Below are 26,241 nucleotides of genomic sequence, written 5' to 3'. Positions count from 1 at the left end.
TACAGCTAGAATGCTTCTTAGAAGTGAGGGTGGCAAGGCTTCATCTCACCTACTTTGGACCTGTTATCAGGAGGGACTATTCCCTGGAGAAGTATAGCATACTTGGTAAAGGAAAGGATCATCGAAAAAGAGGAAGACCCTCAAGGAGATGGACTGATACAGTGGCTGCAACAATGGGGTCAAACAACAATGACTGTGATGATGCTGCAGGACCGGGCAGTGTTTTGTTGTGTCATACAGAGAGTCACTATGAGTTGGAATTGACTCGATGGCACCTAACAACAACAAGCTGGGCTTATGAAAAAAATTTCTGTTTTTATAACTACAGGGATATTTTTATGAATCATAATAAATTTCTGTGAAACACTGCACAAAAATTTTATAGATAGTCATTTTGGGGTCACCCTTTCTGACAGTGTCACCTGGTGTGGTTCACATCCACTGCGTCCCCTTAGTGATGCCACTGAACACACTTGGATTGGGTCAGTGGGTTGCCAGCACCTGTTCAAGTTACATGCACACATGTCAAGAAAAAGCTCTAGTGTCTACGAAGTCTTGTATATTTGCGTGAGGACAGGTCACGCCGAGGTCTGGGGTAGAGAAGTTTTGGTGCAGGTCCTGCATTAAATGTGAAAAGGCCTCCTTGAGATGGGCATTTTACATGCAAAGCTGGGCTCTGGCCTCTGTGATTGAAGTGTGCAAAGCTGCTTCTCCATCCCAAGTGCTGTCCTAGAGATGAGCAGGCTTCCGTGGTGGCAGCCTTGGGGATGTTGGGCTAGGAGAGAGGAGGGAAGGCAGGCCAGACCCTTCCCAGGAGAGGGGTGAACCCCATTTCTTGTTGGCTGGTCCCCTATGTGCACAGCCCATACAGTGCATGCAGCTCTGTGATCTCAAGTGGTCCTCCTCACAACGGGCCCACCACACGGCATCCAGGCCCCCACTTTTCAGAGCCAGACATGGGCCCAGCACACAGCTCCGACGTGGGCTCGGGCCTTCCGATTTCCAGTCTAATTTCCAGTTCCGCTCTCTTTGTACAGAGCCTTTGTGGCATAGTGGTTAAAAGCCTGGCTGGTAACCAAAAAGTTGGCAGTTCGAATCCATCAGCCTTTCTTTGAAAACCCTATGGGGCAGTTCAACTCTGTCCTATAGGGTCGCTGTGAGTTGGAGTTGATTTGATGGCAATGGGTTTGGTTTCTGCTTTTGTCTTTGTACACACCCCCTTCCCAGGGAGCAATGAGGGAACAGTAGAGGAACTTCTTATAAGATCAGAGCACATATGAAGAATGGGGCTGACAAGCTGCTGAGACACGGCCTTCTGTGAACAGCCACCCCCTTAATCTTGCCCACGGGTCAGAGCTCACATGCTGCAGCATCAACACCCACACCTCAGGACCAAGCCCCAGTACCCCAGGAGCACACAGCGCCACACTGACCAGCTCTGGGGACATCACAGCCATCAAACCCGGCCACCTCATGGTTTACATAATCCCTAGCTGTGTGATAGAGGCCGCCCACTTGGCTGTGCCCACTAGCATTCCTGTTCCCCTGTGAGAAGGGTCTTCTTTCTTTTCCATTGCTCATCTCTAGGAGAGAGCAAAGGACTGTTCTGGCTGCCCCCTCTGCTGAGGGCAGAGGGTTCCCAGCGGTGGCTCCCCTCTCACCACTGGGAGGTGCCTGTCCTGGGACTTCCACAGACATGCTGCACTTGGGATCCCTTCTCAGCAGGTTCGGCAAGCATCAATTGAGCACCTAGGGCATGCAGAAGATGTCTCAGTTCCCAGGCAGGAGACAGGTAGGTTGCAGCCTAGGATGCAAAACAGAATGACAAAGCAGCCTCGGCCCCGACTTGGAAATCTTATCGCCACCTTCACCCACTGCCTGCTCCTGGAAGCCTCATCTCTCTTTGCCCTCTGCTCCTGATACCCAGACACAAAACATGCTCTGAGCTTCCACTCTGTGCCTTGACAGCCCCTTTCTCAGTTTTGCAGTAGCGTTTGAAAGCAGCAACATCCTGCTTAGAGGAAGGCGTCTAGAATTCGATCCAAAGTTGTTGGTGCTATTTATTTTTTCTGTTTTTCCACTTTCTATGATGTGGTCAGGTTACCTCTATAATGACAGAAGAAGTTAATATAAAACAAAAATATTTCTTTGTCTCGACTTTAGAGCCGTATAAGAACAAGTCTGGTACTATTAAACCTATCCCAAGTGATGTCCTTCCCCTCTAGGAAAGGTGGGCTTTGCTCAGGCTCTGGGCCCTTTAACTCTCCACATCTCAGTGAGAGGCTGAAGCCTGGACACTCCCCACGTGTGAAGGAGCTCCCCGACTCTGCAGCTCAGGCTGAACCTCGAGTGACTCAGTTTTGGGGCCTCTCTGCAAAGGGGCCTGCCCTCCAGGTCCTGTTTGGTTGGGTTGTACCTCACTGGTTCCAGAGCCTGGGTGCTGGGACTGTCCCTCAGCTCTTCAAGCTCAGAGCCCTTGTGACCGCTCCAGGACTAAGTCCAAGCCAGGAGAAGGCACTGTAGGCAGCAGACAAAGAGTCAGGTTGACAGACAACAGACCTGTGTTTGAACCCCAGTGCCACCCCTTACTTGCTCTGTCAACTCGGGGATGCTAGTCAGGTTATTCATCTGTAAAACAGGGATGAATAACCACCCCTGCCCCAGGACGGCTGGGAGGATCAAATCCCTGGTCCCACAAACACTCTGCAAGCAGTGAGGAGCTCCATCACAGGTAATGTTATAGGGCAGAAAGGGATGGCCTGCAACTCCAATGCCACCAGGAACCGGGCAGGGCTCAGGAAGCAGACGAGGAGGACTGCCAGCTGGTGAAGCTGTGTATACTGTCTGGGGTCCGGAAACACAGGGCTGCTGACTTCCTGATGGCTGGCAGACAGGCAAGGAGGCCTGCCGTGCTAGGTGCCTGAGGCCTGGTAAGGTGCTCTCTCACCCAGGGCCACTGGGAGATGGGGAGTGGGGCAGAGGTCAGCCTCAGTGAAACATTCTTGACCGAGGGGATCTCAGCATCACAAACCACAGGGCCTGCCTTAATGGGATGGGCTTCTCCGGGTAGCTCGGGTATCCCATGAAGGACCCCAGGACCAGGCTCATGAAGGTCTGGATGCCCCTGGGCCTGAGGCCAGCCTGCAGTGGGGGGAGCTAGCTGACACCCAGGTGGAGCCCTGGTGCCCTGGGCGCATGTCTATAATAATTTCTCCCTGGCTGGCAGCGGTGCTCTGGCCCCTTGCTGGATTACAGATCAGCGGTCCTGCCACATGGATTTGCCTGCAAAACTCTCAACATGAATAATTCATGGAGTAGATAATTAAGAGCTGATGCATGCCACAATGCGTTTGTGTTGAACATGCAGCACTAGATCACAGGGGGCGGTGTTCAGGACCCACGCCACTGGCGGTCAGAGGGACAGCTGTGCGGTGCATGCACCGTACACGCGGGCAGGATCCTGGTGGTTCTGTGTCCAGTGACCCGCTCAGTGTGTTCTGGATGCTGGTCATGGTCCACACACATTAACATGCGCTGTGTGCACAAAATGTACACAGGACCACAGGTGGCTAATGACCCTTTCCTAGCTCTTATCATTAAGGGAGGACAGAGGAGTGGGCAGCCAGCTGTGAGGGCCCCAAAGGTGTGATTAAGCCACAGGAAGGTAAGGGAAGCCCGTGCTGCCTGCAGACCACGGAGCTGAGGTGGCTGGCTGAGGAATGAGCCACGGCCCATGGGGCCCTGATCGGAAAATGTATGATTGCCTCATTTGGGGGAGGTGTGCTGCCAAGTAGATTGGAACAGGTCGTGCCATCTTTATTATTTTCGTTTTCCTCTCTGCATCTTTCAGCCTTTCTTCTGGAGCAAAAAAATTTTAAAAATAAAATAAACAGCAGGCAGAACACCATCTTGGCAAATGCAACACAAAGGAACTCTCAGAGGGCTTCCGGAGAAGCCTGCTGGGCCAGGATCACGTAGATGCCACAGGAGCTGGGGACAAACCTCAGAAATGCTCCTGCTTCCTGGGGCTCCTGCATCCCTGAATGATCCCCATGCCCACTGAGCCCCCATTAACTCAGAAGCCTAGCTGCTGACTGAGGCCGGGCAGGCCCTGCTCCAGCCCCTCCTTCAGGAGAGGGGGCCTCCTCTAACCAGCTCCCAGGGCCTGGCTGGGAGGCCTGTGAGCCCAGCAAGGGACTGGCTGCTCCTTCCCCATCTCCATGTGAGTTCTGATCCTGCCAGGATGCATATTCCTGAGGGACAGGGACGCCCTCTCTCCCTCCATCTCCTCCACTGTAGCTGAGGAGCACAGGCCTGGGCTCTGGGGTGGGGCCTGAGAAATACCAGATTAAAGTGACAAGCCCTTTCCAGCACGGAGCAGGGGAGCAGGTACCACTGTAGAGCTGGCAAGAGGCCAGTGAGGTGCCATCTTGAAATTTAAGGAGGTGCCCACTCTCAAGGTCAGCCCTGCAGTTGCACAAGCCTGGGAGCTGAGTGCCTCCTTAAATTTCCTGCCCCAAGTGCCTCGCTCACTCACCCTAGCCCTGGCCCTGCACAGCTGTACTAAGGGCTGTGTATTCTTTAGGGCAGCTGAAGCTCAGCATCTCCCAGCAGACATGAAATGTCTGAGTTGTAAGGGGCTGTGTATAGGTGCCAGCCTGGGCCCAAGGCTTTGGCTACTGTTCAAATCCTTTAGAACAGCCCAGAAACAAAAGAAGCTCCTGGCATCCAGGGGCTAACACCAACCTTCCCTCTCCCCTTTGTAGCATGAGCAACCTAAGGTATGTTTTTATTTTTAGCTCCTCCTTAAAATATCAAGGCCCCAGGTGAACTGAACACGATCTTGGTTGTCTCATTTCATCTCTGCTCTGAAGGCACTCTTCCCTATCACCTTGCCTTGCTCAGCCACGAGGGGTCCCAGCCCCATGCAACCACTACACCCCAGCCACCAGCGGCCCATTCGCTATCAAGCCCTGGTCTTGGGGCGGCTCCAGCCCCACTCGACAACGACAACGGCCAGTGTGCACACTACACAGCGGGAGCCAGGCTGGAGTGGTCAGCTCAGCCCTGCTGCTTAGTAGCCAGGACGCTCTAAGGCCTCCAGGCGGCTCCAGGGTGTGGACTCAGCCAAGTGGCTTCCATAAGGCCAATCAGGCTGGAGGCAGAGGGGTCAGGGATGGGACAAATCCACTTTGGAAACCAGAGGAGTGACTTCTGATCTCCGGTCTACGCCTCAGGCCCCAGGTGATATCGATCTCTAGTATTAGCTTTACTTTCTTTTTTAAAGACACAGACCCCGCTTTCTCCACTGCCAGCTAAACCTGGCCTGGATCTCAGCTCAGGAGAGGCTTTGAGGGAAACAAAGCCCAGCTGACCTAAGACCTCACAGTGGGGTGCGACTGGCCTCAGGTGAGGGCAGGAAGGGAGCACTCAATTAAAGGTCAAACAGTGGTTGTTACAACAATGGATGCAGCGGTGTTTCAGTGGCAGAATTCCCCATTTCAATGTGGGAGTCCCAGGTTCGAATCACAGCCAGTGCACCTCATATACACCTGTCTGTCAGTGGAGGCTTGTGTGTTGCTCTAATGCTGAACAGGTTTCAGCGGAACTTCAGACTAAGGCAGACTAGGAAGAGAGGTCTGGTGATCTACACCCCAAAATGGGCTTACTGGGGGGCCGTGAACAACAATGGCCTTCCAGGGTCACAGTTCTCAGCCTTCACAATGTTCTTTTAAAGCCACCTCCTCATTTGCTTCTCACACATCCCAGCGGGGTATGCAGGGAAGCATTGGTACTTGCATTTTGTAACTGAGGACAACCAGAAGCGCAGGGGCTCCGGCATGGGGTAGTGGTCTAAGTCCTCCCTACTCAAAGTGTGGTCCCAGGGACCAGCAGCACAGGCATCACCTGGGTGCTTTTTAGAAATGTAGACTCTCAGGTCCCACCCCAGCACTGCAGAGTCAGATCTCCATTTTAACAAGATCTCCAGGACGTTCAGATGCAGGTTAAAGTTTGAGACATACCAGCCTAAGATCCAGCCCAGTGAGCAGGACAAGGGTCAGCCCTAGGACCCAAGCATTCCGACTCTCCAGCTGGGCCCTCCCTGGTCCTCAGAGGCCCCCATGGGGCAGTGGTATTTTTGGGAAAAGCTATATTCCATAATTACAGGGCTTATACATGACCTAAAAAGACAAATGTTTCAAAAATGCTTTCCTGATGATAAGTTTCAGGAAAAATGCCACCAATTCCTTTTCTGGGCAGAATTTCTTTCGCAGAAAGCAATCTTCCTGCCTCAGAAAGGCAGCATCCAGTGCCCGTTTCAGATGAACAATAGGAGAAGAACAAGCCTCCCACTTTTCTCCCTTCCCCTGTGTACCTGTGCTTTGAGAAATTCTGACTGTGGGCTTTGATGTAGTGATTTTTTCCAAAAAAGCACACATGATTCAGATACTTTTCTCACGGGACTAATTGACTAGGCATTTGTGCTCCTGGTGTAAATCATTATAATGGTGATAATGAAAAATAAAAAAGATATTGGCAAAGACAGTTGGCAACATAATATCAGCATAAATGGAGGGAAGAGGGGAGCCGTGTATAAATTAGGGGCTCGTAAACCTCAGGATCAATGCGGCGGCGATGGCAGGTACCGTTTGATCGCAGAGAGGAGGATTAGCCTGAGTTATCATTACAATAACCGTCTTCGCTCCTCTGACTCCTTGTTCTTCTTGGTGGCTCCGCGGAGAATGGAAGCACTTAAATTGGGAGCCCTGCATCCCTGTGGTCCTGCAAAATACATGGATCATATCCTTGTGAGCTGAATTTTGCAACTACCGCTCCATCCAGCCCAGCCAGCCAGGCCCCTCCAAGGGGGCCTGGGCTTCTCTTGCAGCCTTGCCGTCGGTTCTGCCTGATGCTTCTGATTCTTGCACAATTCACTAATTCAACTTGGTCTCTCTTCACAGGAAAGGGTGTTCATCAGTGACCCAAGCTGATGAACTAACTCTACTCGGTGCCTGCAGCCAGAACCAGAGGCAAGAGTTGCTAAGAAGAAAGACTGAGGCTCTCTCTCTATTTGGCTGCCAAAAATGCTCTTGCAATTTACTTTCTTCGAGACAAGAGTCTATTCAAAAGTCTATTTGGAAACATTAGGGAACGGCCGTCACATGGCCGGCAGATCATACTGCCTGCGACAGGATATTATCTTGGGAGAAACTCGACTGTTCTTTTACTTCACGAAGTAACTAGCGTCTGGGCTGATGGCTGCAGAATTGCTCCAAGGGCTGGGGACATTAAAATCCCTGTCCAGAGTGAATGTGGAACCAACAGCCACTTCAGCGTGCAGGATTTGTGGAACCCTCACCGGTGGCTGCATAAATGCACCGCTTGCTCCTTTCCATCTGGGCTGGGCCTGCGCCGGCAGGGGGCCTCCTGCCTATGCAGAATCCCTTCAAGGGAAACCAGAGAAGAGCCCACTTCCTTTCTGTGGCTCCACTTCCATGAGTCAGGACTTTGTGCCCCTTCTCCCTCCCAGGCAAATCCTTAGGTGTGCCCTTGGGTTAATACATGTACTGCCCTTTTCTCTTTAAATAACTTCAAATCCACTGACCACCTCTTCCCCCATTATGCCTGGTTTAGTGCAAGATGCAGAGGGGCAAACAAGAACAGGGCATGGTTCCTGACTTCTGCACACAGTCGGAAAACAGAAAAACACGAGGAAGTCAGTGCTTAGAGGAGGGAATGGCCAATACGGGCTGGAGCAGGCAGGGTAGGTCAGGGCTGCCCTGGAACCCGAGGCAGCCCAGCTCCCTGGGCTCTATTCACTTTTAAAGAAAAAAGTCTGCATTTTAGGAAGGACTGGGTGGCCATTTGGTTCTTCCAACACAAAGTGAGATCGGGTACGTGAGAGACCAGAGGACCGAAATCGCAGCTTTGCCCTCTGCCCATCTGGCCTTCTGAGCACTTTCCCTGCAACTCATCTCCTCAACAAAGGGAGGCACCAAAGAGACCTTCACAGCAGCTTTGGGAGCTGAAGGCTCTAGGGCTTCCTCTGGGATCAGCAAGGAAGTCCTGGGGAGCTGAGGGAGTGTTTTGGGCTATTTGGGGAGACTTCTGTCCCCTGGTCCTGGCCACTGACCCCTTGTTTCTCCCTGCTCTCCTGCTGGCCTCTCAGTAACCAGGGGCAGGCTTGTCTCAGACCACAGAGCCTTCTTTTGCCTTTGCTTCCAGAAATGCTACCTTATCTTGACGTCATTGCTTCCGATTTTCATTGTCTTTATTCTATGTCCGTGATTTAAATTTAATTTAATTTAATTAAACAAACAAACAAACCCAGACCAGAGGGCAGCCTGTTGCGAAGTTATGTGTTTTTTCACTACCCAAGCATGCAAACAAGGTAGCCTCTGTTGACAAGTTCACATCTCCAGTGCTGAGCTGGCTGTTTGAACAGCTTGTGTGCAGTAATTGAAACATAGATTTTTGTTGCCTCTCTGTTTATTTTTAGATTAACCAAACAGGGATACTTGGCTTCCATGCTGCCACTTCCACCCCGCTGGCAGCACTGCTGGCCCCACGCACATCGGTAGCAAAGAGCACCATGTTCTCTCTGGGGTCCTCCCCTATAGATCTCCCAGTGCCTGACTCTGGACTGGGGCTGACCTTCACTGTGACCTCAGGGCCCACGTCAAGGAAGATGATGAGGGCAGGTTGCTGGTGGCTCAGGCCCTAACTCTGAGGTCTGCAAACCACTTCCCCTTCCCTGGCCTTGCTGGACCCTCCCAGCAGCTCCATGAGGCAGGCGGGGCTGGCATTAGCTCCCCTCTGACAGGGGTGTAACTGAGGCACAGTGTTAGAGCAGAGGTAGACCTGGAATCTAGATCTTCTGTTTCCAAGTGCCTTAGAAGACAGGGCTGGCAATCTGCTTCCAAAAGGTCACAGCCTTGAAAACCTTATGGAGCAGTCCTACTCTGCACACATGGGGTCACCATGAGTCAGAATCTATTTCATGGCAACTAACGACAACAACAACTAACCTAAAGTTTGGCAGTTCGAACCCACCCAGTGGTACTAGAAAGAAAGGCCTGGTGATCTGCTTCTACAAAGATTACAGCCAAGAAAACTCTATGGAATAGCTCTCCTCTGTAATACATGGGGTTGCCACGGGTTGGAGTTGACTTGACAGCAACAGGTTTGGTTTTGGGTTTACTTTGTGCCAGGTACTGTGCTAAGGGTTTTACATGCATCAGCTCATTTAATCCTCATATCAGATCTATGAGGGGGGCACTTTTATTACACTGAGGCACAGCAAGATTTAAGTAACTTGCCTATGACCACATAGGTAGCAGCTGGCAAGGTCAACTCTAAAAACGACCTCATTCTATGTTGTTCCAAAGCCCGGTTGTTATGAATTGAATCAGAACCCCCCAAAATATATGTTGTAAACTCTAACCTCCATGCCTGTGGTTATAATCCCATTTGGGAGTGGGTTGTCTTTGTTATGTTAATGAGGCAGGAATAGTGTAGGGTGTGTCTTGAGTCAATCTCTTTTGAGATATAGAAGAGATTAAACAGCAAGCAAAGATGGGGTAAGATAGATGCCAAGACACATGGAGATCTCCAAGGAACCAGGACGCAGAAGCTGAAGAAACAAAGACCTTTCTCTAGATCCGACTGAGAGAAAGCCTTCCCCTTGAACCAGCACTCTGAATTCAGACTTCTAGTTTCCTAACCTGTGAAAAAATAAATTTCTGTTTGTTAAAGCCACCCACTGGTGGTATTTCTGTTACAGCAGCACTAGATAACTAAGACACCAGTCCAATCTTTTATGGGAGCTTGTATATTCAATTCAATGCTTCTCCTCTCACCCCTAGCCCCTGCCTGACCCAGCCTCAGAATCCTGTAATGGGGAGGGGAGTGTGTGGTCCGTGGACACGCTCCTGATTCTGCCCTTTCCCCCTCACTAACTGATGCTCCTGGCTTTCCCAGAGTGCCTGGGGAGGGGTGCTGAGAAGAAAGGGGCAAACAGTGATTTGAGCATTGTAAACCAGCTGATGTGTCTTCTGCATGACAGAGACCCAAATGCTGGCTCTTCCTCCTGTGGGGTCCTTTTGAACCCCTTGTGGGTTCACTGGAGACATTCCCATGATGGTCTGTGCTGATGACCTCTTTGATACTCTCTCAGCTTCCACTCTGACCATTCACACCACACGGCTTCTGCCTTCTGGGTCATTTTACCCTACAGGTTGTCCTCTTGGGCGGGGTCTTTAAAGACGGCCCAACTCTGGCTCCCTTCCTCAGTGTCCACTCAGAAAGCATTACCATGACCCCAGCACAGTTCTCACTCTTCACTGCCCAATCCTGGGCAGCTCCAGGGAGCCTTCTGCCTTTGGACACCTCCCAGTAAGGGTCAGGCACAGGCTCGGTGCGCCCTAAGCTCCAGGGAACATAGGTCGAGTCCTCTACATCCTCTTGTCTCAGGGCGACATCAGGTCTCATAGAGGACAGGCTGAGGTGAGGGCAAGAGGGGAGGGAAAAGCCTTGGCACTGCCTCCTAGGACGAGTCTCTTTTCAGAATTGTCATTCCCTCTGGTCAGTCACAGCCTCTGGAGGAGGGGGGTGCTGTCCTGGGGCTGTCTACCTCCTCTGGACACCTTTCATGCTCAGTCCTGGGGCCTCATTTGAGACTCAAAGACCACAGGGACAGTCTCATTTAACCTCCTGCTACATAAATGATTCAATCCTTCTCCAGCTCAATTCTTGCCTCCTCCATGAAGCTTTCCTGGTGATTCCAGGTTACTCTGCTGCCTGATTCTTGGCCCCAGTCCCTTTTAGCCCTCATTCTGTAGGGTCCCATGTGCCTGATCACTTATAAGCTCTGACAGTACACAGCATTGGCCACACGGCCCCGCTGGTTTCCTGGGTGGAAGCCATGCTTACATCTGCCAGTCACATCATTGCCCATTTGTGCAGAGCTCAGCTCCAGCGGAAGGGTGGGAGAACCCTGAGCACAAATGGGGATGCCCAGGTCAGGGCCACTGAATTGGGTGCTGGAGAGCTGGGTGCAGCCAGAGCTCAGCTGCAGCAGGCAGGGACAGGGGGCGAGATGACCATCTGCTAGTCCAGCCCTGCCTGTGGGCACAGGAAGCCCATTGATGAGGTCCGGCAGTGCAGCAGGCACAGAGAAGGGCTGCACACCACTGTCTGGAGCTCAACAAAGGATGCTGCAGAGGCCTGGGGTAGGTGGGGAGGGAGGAAGGGGGTCTCTGATAAAGCAGTGCTCCCTGCCTGAGGCTGGGGGGACTCGGTGTCAGATACCAGCCTGGTACCACCAGGGCGGATTTCTGGGGTAGAATGAAAGGGGCTCAGTATTCCTCACGTAGAGAGGGCCGGCCCTGCCCCTATTCCCTGCCTCTCCAGGAAGTTGCCCATCCCCAGGAACAGCATGCTGGGGCATGCCAACCCTTTGCCCCTAGAGCCTCCTACCCAGGAACGAGGCTGCTTGCATCTCACTATGACATCAGAGACAGAGTGATGCCAACACCCCCTTTCGCCTGTCATGGGCACGAGGTGGTGCCACATCACCTTCCACACCCCTCAGCCTTTGCTGCATCGTCCTCCTGGCCTGGGCCCCCTCTCTGTTGGCCAAGCCTGCCTTACCAGCTGCCAAATGGAGGCAAGGAACAGCAAAGAGCATTTACTGAGCACGTACAGCGTGTCTGTCACTCCAAAAGTCACTTCAACTGTGTGAGGCCTCATTTTAGAGAGGAGGAAACTGAGGCTTGGAGAGCAGGTTGTTTGCTCAGGGCCACAAAGGCGGGCAGTGGTGGAGCTTGAATGAAAGCTCTTGGACCTGGCTTCAAAGCCAATATTCTTTCCACCCCTCCTCCATGCCTCATATCCAGGTTTAAACTTTAAACTGCAGCCTGGCCCCACATACCAGGCCCTGGACCTGGAGATCATTTGCCTCAAACTCACAATCCTTCTTACAGGTTCGAGCCCCTTGAATGACAATTTCGGATTGCCTCCTGATTCCAACCACTTCTCACCATTTTCTCCATGGCCACTCTGGTCTGAGTCACAGCCGTCTCTCATTTGGATTTCTGCAGAAGTCTCCTAACTCATCTACCTCCTTCCTCCCTTGCCCTCACTCGGTATTCTCCGCACATCAGTCCGAGTGATGCCGTTAAAACCCAAGCCCGGCCCTTTCACTCCTCTACTCAAACCCTGCAATAGTGCCATCTCACTCTGAGAAAAGGTCAACTGCCTTACAAGGTCCATGAAGCCCAGATGCCCAGTTCCGTCCCTTGCTTCACCGTCCCCTTACCAACTCGCCTTTAACACACTGGGCTCCCTGCAGTTCCTCCAGGGCCTTAGGCACTCTCCTACCTCAGGACCTTTACACATTCTATTCCCACTGTCTGGCCCACCCTTCTCCAGCTATCTACATGGCTAGTAACCCCATTTCCTTCAGGTCTCTTCTTAGATGCCACCTTGTCATTAAGGCCTTCTCTGGTCATCCTATTTTGAAATGGCAATCTCTTTCCTTTATCTTTTGAAAGCTCTGACCACCTTTTAATAGACTACATAATTCACTTAGATTTCTCTGTTTCCTTCATACAGGAATGTAACTTTTATAAAGGCAAAAAACAAAACAAAACCAGTTGCCGTCAAGTTGACTTTGACTCATGGTGACCCCTGTGTGTCAGAGGAGAACTGTGCCCCACAGGGTTTTCAAGGGCTGATTTTTCAGAAGTAGATCACCAGGCCTTTCTTCCATGGTGCCTCCAGGTGGACTCAAACTTCCAGCCTTTCAGTTAGCAGCCAAGTGCACTAACCATTTGTATCACCCAGGGACTCCTCTGTAAGGTTAATGCTTTATAAATATACCCACTTCTCACTTACTGACATGGTTAGGTTCCAAAGACCAGGTTGTTATACAAAAATGAAGGATTTTTTTTTTTTTTCTGCTTTCAGGCCATCCATTTGTTTTTTTTTTTTTAATTTAGAAAATATGATCATAGAAATAAAAAAAGCTAAGGTTTACTCATGTGCTCATCATTGTGATGAGTCCAGTTATGGGTTATTCCTCTGTAGAGAAGGAGGCTTGGAGGAGACAAAGCTGGATAAAGCCAGGCTGATCACAGCTTAACCACTTCACCTTCCTCAGGGGCTGGGTCACAACGTCCCTCACCCAGCTCCCCCCAGGCTCCACTCCCACTCCTGCAAGTCCTGCGTTCGGGATCCTGGAGCCTGCACTGCCCTCCAGGCCTGGTGAGTCCCTGAACTTCGGGCTTCCTGCAAGGGTGCTGGGAGCCTGGCTGCACACCTCGCCCCAGTAGGGCAAGGCTTCAGGCCCAGTTTGGCTCACTTTGGGATGTCATTAAACTTGCACCCATTTCTTCCAAACACCCTTTCAGATGCCTTTCTTTCTTCCCTTCCCATCCCACAGCAATTTTAAGCTTCGTGGCCTCAGGCTGCATAGGAGCTTGCGACCCAGAATAGGTGCCCACTGGCTCAGTGCTACCATGCATCCACCCGGAGGCCGTGGCCACAGAGGAGATGGACCCTGTACAGCAGCTAGATGTGGCCCCGCTGGCTGGAAGGAGCAGAGGGTGCTGCCCAGCTTCCGGGAGGCTGCCTGGAGATCCTCTTTGGTGGAGGGGACATTTTGCAGCTATTGCCACTATGCCTGCTACCTCATTAATGCACAAAACAGTCAGGCAGTGGATTTCTTACTATTGTCGTAAATGCGAAATACTGGATAATGAGATAGTCGATATGTGAGGAGTGGGTGTACTGACTCATTTAATTCACGTAACAACTATACGAGGCAACTATTATGATAGTTAGCTCCATTTTCCAGATGAGTAAACTGAGGCTTAGAAAGGTTAACTAACCAAATCAGATTCACCCAAGTAAAAATGTGGCAGGATGCAAACCCCAGAGTGTGGCTCTCGAGCCCATGCTGCTTCTTCAACTGTTACTGCTGTTCACTGCTGCATCTTGGCACAGATGAATGAACGGATGGTACAGTCCCACATCACTGGGATCCCTGTGTCTGTCCGTTTTCCCCATAGTTAGAGAGATCCTGGATGGAGGTCCTTTGTTGCCCCCTTCTACCCCGCTTCACCCACCAGGCTGCCCATATCTGATGGGGGCAGATGTCAGCCAAGGTATGTTAAGTAAATGAATTTCCCCCAGAATCTTAAAGTGGTTCCTTTTGCCCATGGCCACTGGGGAGGGGCAGTTCAGGCAGGTTGGGCAAAATATCTCCCTTAGAACTGTGGCTCCTGAACCTGTCTCCCTGTCTTGGGCTCTCCAAAGAGCCCTGGGGAGCCTGTCCTTGGGTCTTGGAGATAACGTCGGGAGGAGAGGGTGAGTCGACTTGATGGGCTCCGGTGGCCCCAGGCATCTTATCCATAATGCACCAGCACTGGGCGCCCTTTGAGGGAACAGCCAGCTCTCCCCCAGGAGCGTACAGATCCATGATGCAATTCCTCTGAGGAAAATTACTCATGCAGCCATTTATTAAAACACAACTACTCCCAAGGAGGCCTTTCGGCAGTGGAAATACCGAATAGCTTTGCATCTCCTCCGGTCCTAGAAACCAATGAAGCAGGCTTCGAGGCCCTGTCTGACTTTTAATCTGCTTGCTCCTTCCCCATCTGGAAGGGCTAATGAAATGTTACACTGTGTGGAAACAAGGAAATAAGTGGCTTCAGAGGTAAGGGACACAGATATAATTTCTTGCCTTGGTCCGCTATTTGCATAAATCTCAAGGGAATAATGGGTAGGGGAAAGAGAGGAAAAATAACAACATCAACTTGTCTACTGGGGGCCAGACACTCAGCTTGAAGACTGACTGAATTTTAAAATATAACCCTCACAAGCAGCTTGGTGAGGGAGGTTTTATTGTCACTGTGGCATAGGCTGCTTGTGCCCCCAATGCCTGTGCCCTTCTCTTTCCTGAGGGACCACAGCTGGTGACTCTTCCCAGCTCCCCTTCCATCTAGCCAGGGTGGAGCGACTTGTTCTCACCAACGTATGGGGAATGTGAGTGGGAGTGATTTTGGCCCTCTGGGTCTGTCTGGGAGCCCTGGTGGCACAGTAGTTAAGAACTCAGCGGCTAACCAAAAGGTTGGCAGTTCGAATCTACCCGCCGCTCCTTGGAAACGCTATGGGGGAGTTCTCTGTCCTACAGAGTCGCTTCGAGTCAGAATCCGCTTGACAACACTGGATTTAGATTTGTATGCTATAGGGTCACTACGAGTCGGAATGGGCTCGATGTAATAAGATGGATTAGTGGCAGCTATATTGATGAGGTCTACAAGATTAGATGGTGTCTCAAGCCGATCTCTTTTGAGATATAAAAGACAGAGGTGAGAAGGGAGACAGGAAAGCAAGCAGCGCCAGGAGTGGAGTGCGTCCTTTGGACCTGAGGTTCCTATGCTGGGATGTTCCCAGACCAAGGGAAGACTGATGCATCACAAGGACCCTCCTCCAGAGCAGACAAAGAGAGAGAAAGCCTTCTCCTGGAGCCGGCGCCCTGAATTCGAACTTCTAGCCTACTGGACTGTGAGAGAATAAACTTCTCTTTGTTAAAGCCATCCACTTACAGTATTTTGGTTATAGCAGCACTAGACGACTAAGGCAAATGCCAAGGCCTGGCGGGGAGAGGCATGGAACAGATTCTCTCTCAGAGCCTCAGAAGGAGTCAATAATAGGCTTGATGCCTTGATTTGGACCTCTAGCCTCCACGTGGTGAGATAACACATTTCTGTTGTTTAAAGCCACCCACTTAGTGGTATTTTGTTATGGTGGTACTAAGAAATTAATACACTTTCTCCACCCTCTCTAATAGACTTTCTCTACCCTCTCTCTTTCCCTGTTCACTGCAGAGGAGAACGAGGCCGTTGGAGATGGCAGAGCCACACCGTGAAGGAGCCTTGGTCCCCATAGAGCTTATGGAGCAGAGCTCCTTCCCACTGACCCACCCTGGACTGTGACCTGAAAAAGAAATATTATGTTACATATAATGTACCTATTATATTAAGCCACTACAATTTAGAAGTTGTTTATTTCAGCAGTAAGCGCGCTCTGACTAATACAGTCTTGTTTTACAGAGGAGGAAATGGAGGCTCAGAGCATTGCCCAAAGTTACAATGAGCCTGGATCAAACTTGGCAGGAGCTGAGTGTTGGCTAGACCTCACTTCTCCCCTCCAGTGTCCCGGGAGAAAGGTATAAGCAGACTATTCTGAGCCCCTCCTCCAGATTCAACTCCCTGGGGCTAAGTAATTGTAGTTGGTCCAGGGAAGACTCCCTGAGGCTAGGGCAAGGAAGCAGTCCCTGCAGGAGTGGGCCCTCTACTTCCTCAACCCTGGAGAGAGAATGCAGGAAGGACTCTGGCTCTGGGGAGATCTTCGTCCAAATGCCCAACAAGCCCTGCGCACTGCACATCTTTTGTGGAAAAGGTCGACTCCAGAAAGCAAGAGAATCAGCAATTCCCCAAATAGCCAAAGTCTGAAAACGGGCTGCCCCCGTCGAAGAGTGCACGCCATATGGAAACAGCGAGGAGAGAACCAAAGATAGTAAGATGGGAAAGCCTGGTTTAGCAAAACGGATAATTCCAGTTCAGCCTTCACCCTCTTGTCCGCAGGAACGTCCCTGGATCTCCAGTCTTCCAGACGACGAGTCTTTTGAGATTGAAATAGCTCCTGTGAATGCCTAGCTAATTTTTCTTCCTCAATAAACACATGCACAGAAAGACAGGTGATGGAAAAAAGGATGAGAAAAAGGGCTAAATGACCAGGGAAGAAATATGATTGCCAAATTCCAAAAGCCTATTTTAAACAAGAGATTAAAGGAATGGAAATGAAAACAAAACAAAGCAAAACAGCAGCACCATGCCAGCTGCCTGCCTGAGCCCTTTAAACTTGTTAATGCTGCTTCCCAAGGCCACCAGTACGACGACAATGACGATAACAACACCCAGTCCACACCACGATCACTCCCAGGAGTGCTAATTACTTCCCAGGATTAATTCTTCAGTTTACTAGACAGTTCCAGCAGCCGCGCCACCACAGCCACTGCCAGAAACAAGAGCTTTTGGATGGAAGAGACACCTACTGTTTTCTGTGATCTGGACTTTGAGCCAAAAGCCACAAATCCTCCTGCAGAAGAAGACACCAGCCCTGCTGCTGTCTGCTGGGAGCACCAATTATGTGTTCTTTTTTGGCTTGTACTTTTTTTTTTTTAAATGTGTTTTCAATTGTGAGGGACTTGAGTAAGAATGCTGAACATACTGTGTATGAGACGAGGAATCTAGGGAGAGTTGCTGCCTGAGACACCCAGAATCACCCTGCACTGGCTGGACAGCTCCTGTCCTACTGTCTCTCTAAGACAAAGAAAGGCTCAGAGCTGCTGCCAGGCTCTGGGGGCCCATCAGCCAGCCCTGGACGAGCACCTAGCATCATGCCAGGGGCTGCAAGGGATGGCTGAAATGAGCTTGGCAAGAGCTGCCCTCAAAGACCCCACTGTTGAAGGGCTGGATCAATCCCCAAGGAGATCTTGGACCATAAGACGGTAGGTGGTGCGTCTGCTGAGAAAAGCACTAGCCCTTGAGTTCCACTGAGTTCCGGGTCCTGGCTCTTTCCTCTCACCTTCCCCACAGCACAGTGTTGACTAAGCATATACTTACCCATCCTTCTATCCATCCATCCACTCATCCCTTCACTCATGTACCCATCCATTCACTCATCCACTGATCTACTTGTACATCCGTTATGTGTCAAATATTTATCGAGCATCTATCCAGACACTTGGCCTGCTATCCAGAAGATTACTGTCAAATGAAGAAGGGGAGAACGGTTCAGACTAGAAATTGTAGTGGAATCTATGTTGTCTGTCTGATATCCATTCCCCCTTCATCTAATAATTGCTGTTGTTGTTGTTAGGTGCCATCAAGTCCATTCTGACTCATAGCAACCTCATGCACAACAGGACAAAACACTACCCGGTCCTGCACCATCCTCACAATCATTGCTATGTCTGAGCCCATTGTTGCAGCCACTGTGTCAATCCATCTCACTGAGGGTCTTCCTATATTTTGCTGACCCTCTACTTTACCAAGTATGATGTCCTTCTCCAGGGACTGGTCCCTCCTGATAACATGTCCAAAGTACTTGAGATGAAATCTTGCCATTCTTATTTCTAAGGAGCATTCTGGCTGTACTTCTTCCAAGACAGACTTGTTCGTTCTTCTGGGAGACCAAGGTATATTCAATATTCTTCACCAACACCATGATTCAAAGGCATCAATTCTTCTTCAGTCTTCCTTATTAATTGTCCAGTTGTCGCATGCATAGGAGGCAACTGAAAATACTATGGCTTGCATCAGGCGCACCTTTGTTCTCAAGGTGACATCTTTGCTTTTTAACACTTTAAAGAGATCTTTTGCAGCAGATTCGCCCAACACAATATGTTGTTTGATTTCTTGATTGCTGCTGCTCTGGGTGTTGACTGTGGATCCGAGTAAAATGAAATCCTTGACAACTTCAGTCTTTTCTCCATTAATCATGATGTTGCTTATTGGTTGAGTTGTGAGGATTTTTGTTTTCCTTATGTTAAGGTGCAATCCATACTGAAGGCTGTAGTCTTTGATTTTCATCTGTAAGTGCTTCAAGTTCTCTTCACTTTCAGCAAGCAAGGTTGTATCATATGCATATTGCAGGTTGTTAATGAGTCTTCCTTCAATCCTGATGCCCAGTTCTTCTTCACGTAGTCCAGCTTCTCGGATTACTTTTCCAACATATAGATTGAAAAAGTATGGTGAAAGGATTCAACCTGACACACACCTTTCCTTATTTCAAACCATACAGTAGTCCCTTGTTCTGTTCAAATGGCTGCCTCTTGGTCTATGTACAGGTTCAAAATGAGCACAATTAAGTGTTCTGGAATTCCCATTCTTGGTAATGTTATCCATAATTTCTTTTGATCCACACAGTAGAATGCCTTTGCCGTAGTCAATAAAACACAGGTAAACATCTTCCTAGTATCCTCTGCTTTCAGCCAAGATCTGCCCGACATCAGCAGTGATATCCCTTGTTCCATGTCTTCTTCTGAATCTGGCTTGAATTTCTGGCAATTCTCTGTTGATGTACTGCTGTCACCGTTTTTGAATTATCTTCAGTATAATTTTACTTGCGTGCGATATTAATGATATTGTTTGATAATTTCCAAATTCCATTGGATCACCTGTCTTTGGAATAGGCACATATACGGATATCTTCCAGTCAGTTGGCCAGGTAGCTGTCTTCTAAATTTCATGGTATAGATGAGTGAGCGCTTCTAGCATTGCATCCCTTTGTTGAAACATCTCCATTGGTATTCCGTCAATTCCTGGGGCCTTGTTTTTCACCAATGCCGTCAGTGCAACTTGGACTTCTTTTAATATCATTGGTTCTTGATCATCTGCTACTGCCTGAAATTGTTGAATGTTGACCAATTCTTTTTCTTTTAGTGACTCTGGTAATAGAATCTTTCTTTCCCAAGTGGAGTCCATGAGACATGGTTTGAGTCTTAGTTATCTACTGTTGCTATAACAGAAATACCAAAAGTGGATGGCTTTAATGAAGAGGAATTTATTTCTCTCATAGTTCAGGGGGCTAGAAGTCCAAATTCAGGGTGTCAGCGCTAGGGGAAGACTTTATCTGTCATTCTGGAGGAAGGTCCTTGTTATTAATCTTTCTCTGGTCTAGGAGCTTCTCTGCACAGGAACTCCATCCAGGTCTAAAGGATGAGCTTTGCTCCTGGCACTGCTTTCTTGGTGGTGTGAAGACCCCATGTCCCTCTGCTTGCTTCTTTCTTTTATATCTCAAAAGAAAGTGACTTAAGACATAACCTAATCTTGTAGATTGAGCTCTGACTCATAAACATAACTGCCTCTAATCCTGCTTCATTAACATCATAGAGGCAGGATTTACAACACATAGGCTAATCATATCGGATGATAAAGTGGAGGATAATCACACAATACTGGGAATCATGACGTAGCCAAGCTGACAGATATTTTCGGGGGACACAATTAATCCATGACAGTTTGAGTGCTGTAACCCACCACTGGGTGAGCATGGGACCCAGACCAGGAAAGCCAGAGTGCTCTATTCCCTTGGCCATAATCACTGATTCAGGGTTCATGACTCAAACAGCTCTGAAGCCCTGAGATCCAACATATGAATTCAGACAAGGGTCTCACTTCCTTGGGAACCATGAACAGTAAGGATGATGTTAACTGGAACTGTTCGTGCCTATTTTCTTGATCATGGAGAGAAGGCAGTCTGCAGGGAGGAGAATGAAGCCAGCCACCGAGAGAAGCAGAGATGAGAGACTGACATTATTCTGATGATAGTACTTGTACTCCTGGATCTAGGCTAAAGCTACTGTGGAACTTTTCAATTATAAGAGCTAACACATTTTCTTTTTTGCTTAAGTAAGTTTGAGTTGGGTTCCTGTCCACTGTGCAACCAAAAAAATTCTAATATACTCTTAGATAAGTACGAAGTTCTAGGCTGTTTAAGATGAAGAATGGGATATAAGGAAAAGTCTTTGTGACTCTTTGGAAAAAGGAAAGGATTCAGAGAGGAGAGGAGAGGCTCAAGATGAAAGAATAGTGTACTACAGCACTGTCTGACAGAAGTTTTTGTAACCATAGAAATGTTCTATCTGCACTATCCAATATGGTAGCCACTCGCTATGCTATGAGTTGTAATTGACTCGATGGCAATAGATTTATTTTTTGGTTTAGCCACATATGGTTACTGAGCCATTGAAAATTGGCTAGTACAACTGAGGAACTGAAAATTTTAGTGCAGTCCAGTTTATTTATTTTTCTTACATTTGGTGATTTTCTTTGTTCTGTTTAGAAAAACTTTTTAAAAAAATAGTGGTAAATATATATGTTAAGAAACATTTGCCATTTCAGCATTCTTTATATGTACGGTTCAGTGACATTAACTTAACTTCATGGCATTTTTTCCATCACTGAATTTTTCATTTTATTTAATCTTAATGAATTTAAACAGCACACGTGGCTGTATTGGGCAGTGGAGGTGTGGACAAAGGCTCCCTGGGGAGAAAGTGTGAGGAAGAGGAAACACTTCCAAGGGCTTGCGGGCAGACAGGAGAGAGATGGATTAGAGGATGGAAAACTGGAACTAGGGAGACTGATGCAATAGTCCAGGTGAGGACTGATGTGCGTGTCAGCCATGGCAGAGGAGACAAGGAGGAGCCTGAGATGAGAAGTTACAAAGGGGGAAGACACCAGAGCCAAGTCTCAGCACTGGGGATGGTGCTACCTTTACTGAAATGAGGAATGCAGAAGAGGGTGTAAGTTTGCAAAGAACATAGGGGATTTTGCTTCTGGATATATGGGATTTGAGGTGTGGGAGGATGTCATGGATTGAATTGTGTCCCCCCAAAATGCCTATCAACTTGGCTAGGTCATGATTCCCAGTATTGTATGATTGTCTACCATTTTGTCAGCTGATGTGATTTCCCTACGTGTTGTAAATCCTATCACTATGGTGTCATGAGATGGATTAGTGGCAGTTATATTGATGAGATCTACAAGATCAGATAGAGTCTTAAGCCAATCCCTTTTGAGATATAAAAGAGAAGAGAGAGCAGAGAGACACGGGGACCTCATACCACCAAGAAAGCAGCACTGGGAGCAGAGCATGTCCTTTGGACCTGGGGTCCCTGTGCCTGAGATGCTCCTTGACCAGGGGAAGATGGAGGATAAGGACCTTCGGCCAGACTTGACTGAGAGAGAAAGCCTTCTCCTGGAGCTGACACCCTGAATTAGGACTTGTGGCCTACTAGACTGTGAGAGAATAAATTTCTCTTTGTTAAAGACATTCACTTGTGGTATTTCTGTTATAGCGACACTAGATGACTAAGACAGAGGATATCAGGATGAAGGTTATTTAGCAGGAAAGTGGAAGCTGGAAACACAAGGTTTGGAATCATCAGGGTTTAGGGAATGAGCAGTCAGACTGTAGGAAGAGGAAAAAATAGCAAGGTTAGAACGAGGAAGAATACTACTATGAGGAGGTTGAAAAAAGGGAAAACAAGAAACAGTGACATATGAAGTGGCCACAAAGCTAGAACAAGGAGGATCGCATCAACAAAGTTGTCTAGGATTGTTAGTGAAAGTCCGACATTTTTCTGACATACAGACATATTTTTGAGATAACGGAAATTTATTCCTTTAAGTGTCCAATCTTAAAAAAGATCAAAACATTTTACACGTTTAAAGCCAAAATACTCTGAAATAGGCTATGGACTCCCCAACATGATGAATAGAATTTAACATAATAGAGGTCACACCACAAAAAAAAGACAAAACAAAGAAAAGCCAAACCAAACCCATCGCTGTTGAGTTGACTCCAACTCCCAGCAATCCTGTAGGACAGAGCAGACCTGCCCCATAGGGCTTCCAAGGCTGTAATCTTTACAGAAGCAGACTGCTACATCTTCCTCCCACAGTGGATTCAAACCGTTGATCTTTCGGTTAGCAGTTGAGTGCTTCACCACTGCATCACCAGGGTTCCTCAACGGAAGTCATAGGGCTGTTAAACAACATTGTCCTCAGGATTCAGGGAGGGTTGTAGGACCCAGTGTCCCCTCAGTAACTGGCCCTGGGCTGCTGTGCCTTCTAAGTGTGCATGTTGAATTTCAGAGGTTTGCAGCTGCTTCACCTCAGACTCCCAGTTATCACTGAACTGATTCCAACTCAGGGTGACCCCACGTATGTCAGAGTAGAACTGAGCTCCATGGGGTTTGCAATGGCTGATTTTTCAGAACTAGATGGCCAGGGCTTTCTTCCCAGGTGCCTCTGGATAGCAACCCAGCATGTTAACCATTTGTGCCACCCAGGGGCTCTCACCCCAGACTAGCCTCTAGCAAAATGTTCTTGCTGCTGTTATCTTTTCCAACCCCTTTCCTCACCTTTCCTAGATCAGTAGTTTGCTAAATTTGCTTTGAACTCAGAATTTGGGTAATAATCAATCTTATAGTCAATTTATATTAAAAAAAAAAATTCTGAATTATAGTCCCTAGGATTGATGATAAAGAAAGAACAAGAGTTTGGATGCACACACTTGGTGATCATTATTTGTACTGTTGGCCACTCAGGGGTACTCCCTGTTCTTTCCTCCATCTTGGCTCTGGAATAGGAGAGGTTTACGGATAAGTGAGAATTGGTGGAGACAGCGGAGACCCTGACAATCCTGCAACTGAGGATCTCTTGTTCTGAAAGATATCAGTGGCACAAATGTCCTGTCTTCACAAAATACAGAGGACAGACACTATACACTAGCAGCCCAGAGAACTAACAGCATGACATATCCCACACAGTGTCCCTCCGTACAACCAGAGACATTCCTCATGGTCATCCCACAAGGCCACGGGCACACTCCTCAGTGCCTGGAGTACACATTTCAGCCATGATCCGGCTTTTTGCAGGCCAGGGGGAGTCTGGGATCTAAGTAGCAAGGAACCGAGAAAGGGTGATAGAGAACCTCCTTGTTGGGTGTCTAGGCCAAAAGCTTGTAGACATCTTGATAAAAACAACACAAAACAAGACTGGAGACAAACAGATATGATGGACAACTAGGAATTCCAGTTTTGAAGCGAAACCACCTGGGCTCCGTGCAAGGAAGTTGACTTCACACATCTGTTTCTCTGAGTGTGGCCTGTGGACCAGCAGCTTTGGCTTCCCTGGGAGCTTGTTAGAAATGCAGGCTCTCAGGCCCCACCCCAGCCCGCTGAGTCAGAATCTGCATTCTACAAACCCTCAGGTGACTCGTACACAATAACGTTTGGGAAGCCCTGCCTTACGAAGAACATAGTTCTGTTGATGTGGTCAAAAGGCTCCTGTACTGGGAGTCAGATAATACCTGGGGTCCAATCCTAGCTCAGCCGCTTACTGGTGCTGTGATTTTGGACAAGTTCTTTCTTCTTTGCTGGCCCCTGTTTTCCCAGACGCTTATTTACGGAGCTCCACTACCTGTCAGTTTGTTGTCCTGTGATGGCTTGTGTATTGTTACGATGCTGGAAGCTCTGCCATCGGTATTTCAAATACCAGCAGGGTCAGCCATGGTGGAAGGTTTCAGTGGAGCTTCCAGACTAAGACAGAGCAGGAAGAAAGGCCTGGCAATCTACTTCTACAAATTAGCCAATGAAAGCCCTATAGTGTACAACGGTATACTGTCCTATATAGTGTGGGAAGACAAGCCAAACAGGCCAATGATCATAAAGATGGCAGGGGATGGGGCAACATTTTCTTCTGTTACACACGGTGTCATCAGAAGTCGAAGCCGACTTGACAGCAACTAAAAACAATTGTGGGGTTCATCTCCATGGGTTGCATAACTCCACCATCTTCCAGCCCTCCGCGTGATCTATGGGTACACCCAGTGCTTGCACAGCAACTTCCCCTCAAAGACCTGAGCCTCCTTTTCCTCATGGGTAAGTCAGTATAGGATTTTGGAAATGTTCCCAGCTGTTACAAGGCTATCCCTGGGCACATTCAGAAACCTCGAGCAGCCCAAAATATCAAACCAAGGCTCCAATGAGCTTCATTAGAACCCAGCCCTTCCCTCCCTGGTTAGACATGGAGGTGCTGGGCTGTCCCCAGACCTGTGTCCCCAGCTTCTCCCTCAACGGGCAGCTTTTTGGAGGTGACCAAGCTCCAAGTGCCCAGAATCTCAGCAAAGAGCTGATGGGCTACCCCTTCCCAAACCACAGACGGGGCTCCTGCTTCCTTGACTCCCTGTAGTTCTGTGCTCCCAATTCTGCCAACAGATGAAGCCCAGTATATTTTACAGTTAAAACAACTCTGCATTTCAACCACTATCGCAGCGGACGTAATATTGGACATGAAGTGGTTACACTGGATGCCCTCCTCTTGACCCTCTGGAAATGTGTGTGTGCGGTTAATTGTGTTACACAGAAAATGTCGTGGAGCTCACGTTTCTGTCCACTGGGGCATCTATAGCTGAAAACCAATCGAGAAGTTTCTCTTTTTTCTTAAGGACGTTAGAGGTCCTTCCCTGGTGGCATAGTGGCTAAGAGCTATGGCTGCTAACCAAAAGGTTGACAGTTTGAATCCACCAGCTGTTCCTTGGAAACCCTACGGGGCAGTTATACTCTGACCTATGAGTTGGAATCAACTGGACAACAAGGGTTTTTTTTTTGGTCCCTTCACAGTAGCACAATGCAGAAAGCACTCTTCCCCAGTCTAAAGAGTGCCCAGGGAGGAGAGAGGGGAGGTCAGGGTCGCAGGGCTACCCTGGTGAGGTGGCAGGCAGTGGTACCTGCCGACCGAACACAAGGGACACAGACGGCACTGAGAGGGGACTCAGAACAAATGCAAAAGTGGAGATGCGACGGCAGATGTGAGAAAGTGACACACAGAGGTGGGCTGGTGGGGGTGAGGCCAGTCTCCACACACCGAGACTCTGCAGAGAATGGGGACACGGCAGACAAAAGGGGACACTGGATAGGTGCAGAACAATCCTTTTCATTGCACCTGGAGAATAGTGGCTGTGTGGGGCAGTGGTTGCTGTTGTGTGTGTTTTGTTTTTTAACTTTTCACTATGTATGAAAAGAAACTAGAAGTTTGCCCTAGAATGTCATTGTCCTTCCTTTACAATGTGTGGTGTGTATTTACTTGCATCAGGAATAGGGCAAACTGTATATAGCTTCTTCCGGTAGGATGGAGTAAGGCATATCTGACAGATCTTCTCCTTGCCCTCCTAAATCTGTTGCCTTTGAGTCGATTCTAACTCATGTTGACCTCACGTATGTCAGAGGAGAACTGCGCTCCGTAGGGTTTTTCAGAAGTAGATCACTACGTCTTTCTTCTGAGGAGCCTCTGGATAGACTTGAACTTCCAACCTGCCAGAGCACTGGTGTGCATTATTAACCTTTTGTATCACCCAGGGACTCCTGTCCTCATGAATGACCTTAACACAACAAACCTTCATGAAGAGATGTCAGGACTCCACATGCTAGTTTTGTTTTGCAAACAGAAAGGTCAGCAGTCCCCTTACAGAATGTTGCTTTCATAAAGCGTCTCTCCTTTGAGTGTGCAAAGTGTTACCCGCGAGTTTGAGGCAGTGACAGGTGCAACATTAAGCCATTCAAAAAAAGCACAATCAAATATGGCCCTGAGGCAAAGGTAT

General features: G+C 48.8%; 1 protein-coding gene across 11 annotated transcripts in view; it reads right to left on the bottom strand.

The window, feature by feature from the left end:
• KLHL29 (kelch like family member 29) overlaps positions 1-26,241 on the bottom strand; it is a 392,553-nt gene that overhangs the window by 186,910 nt on the left and 179,402 nt on the right. The window contains exon 1 of one of the 11 annotated variants that reach the window (XM_049904629.1): positions 1,662-12,855. The exons of the other annotated variants lie outside the window; for them this stretch is intronic. The gene's annotated coding sequence lies outside the window, so the exon portion shown is untranslated. Of the gene's footprint in view, positions 1-1,661; positions 12,856-26,241 lie in introns of those variants that run through there. 11 annotated transcript variants of the gene reach the window in all.

The sequence above is a fragment of the Elephas maximus genome, chromosome 12, assembly GCF_024166365.1.
Source record: "Elephas maximus indicus isolate mEleMax1 chromosome 12, mEleMax1 primary haplotype, whole genome shotgun sequence".
In the NCBI taxonomy this organism is placed as follows: Eukaryota; Metazoa; Chordata; class Mammalia; order Proboscidea; family Elephantidae; genus Elephas; species Elephas maximus.
This window is presented reverse-complemented; position numbering and strand designations above follow the sequence as displayed.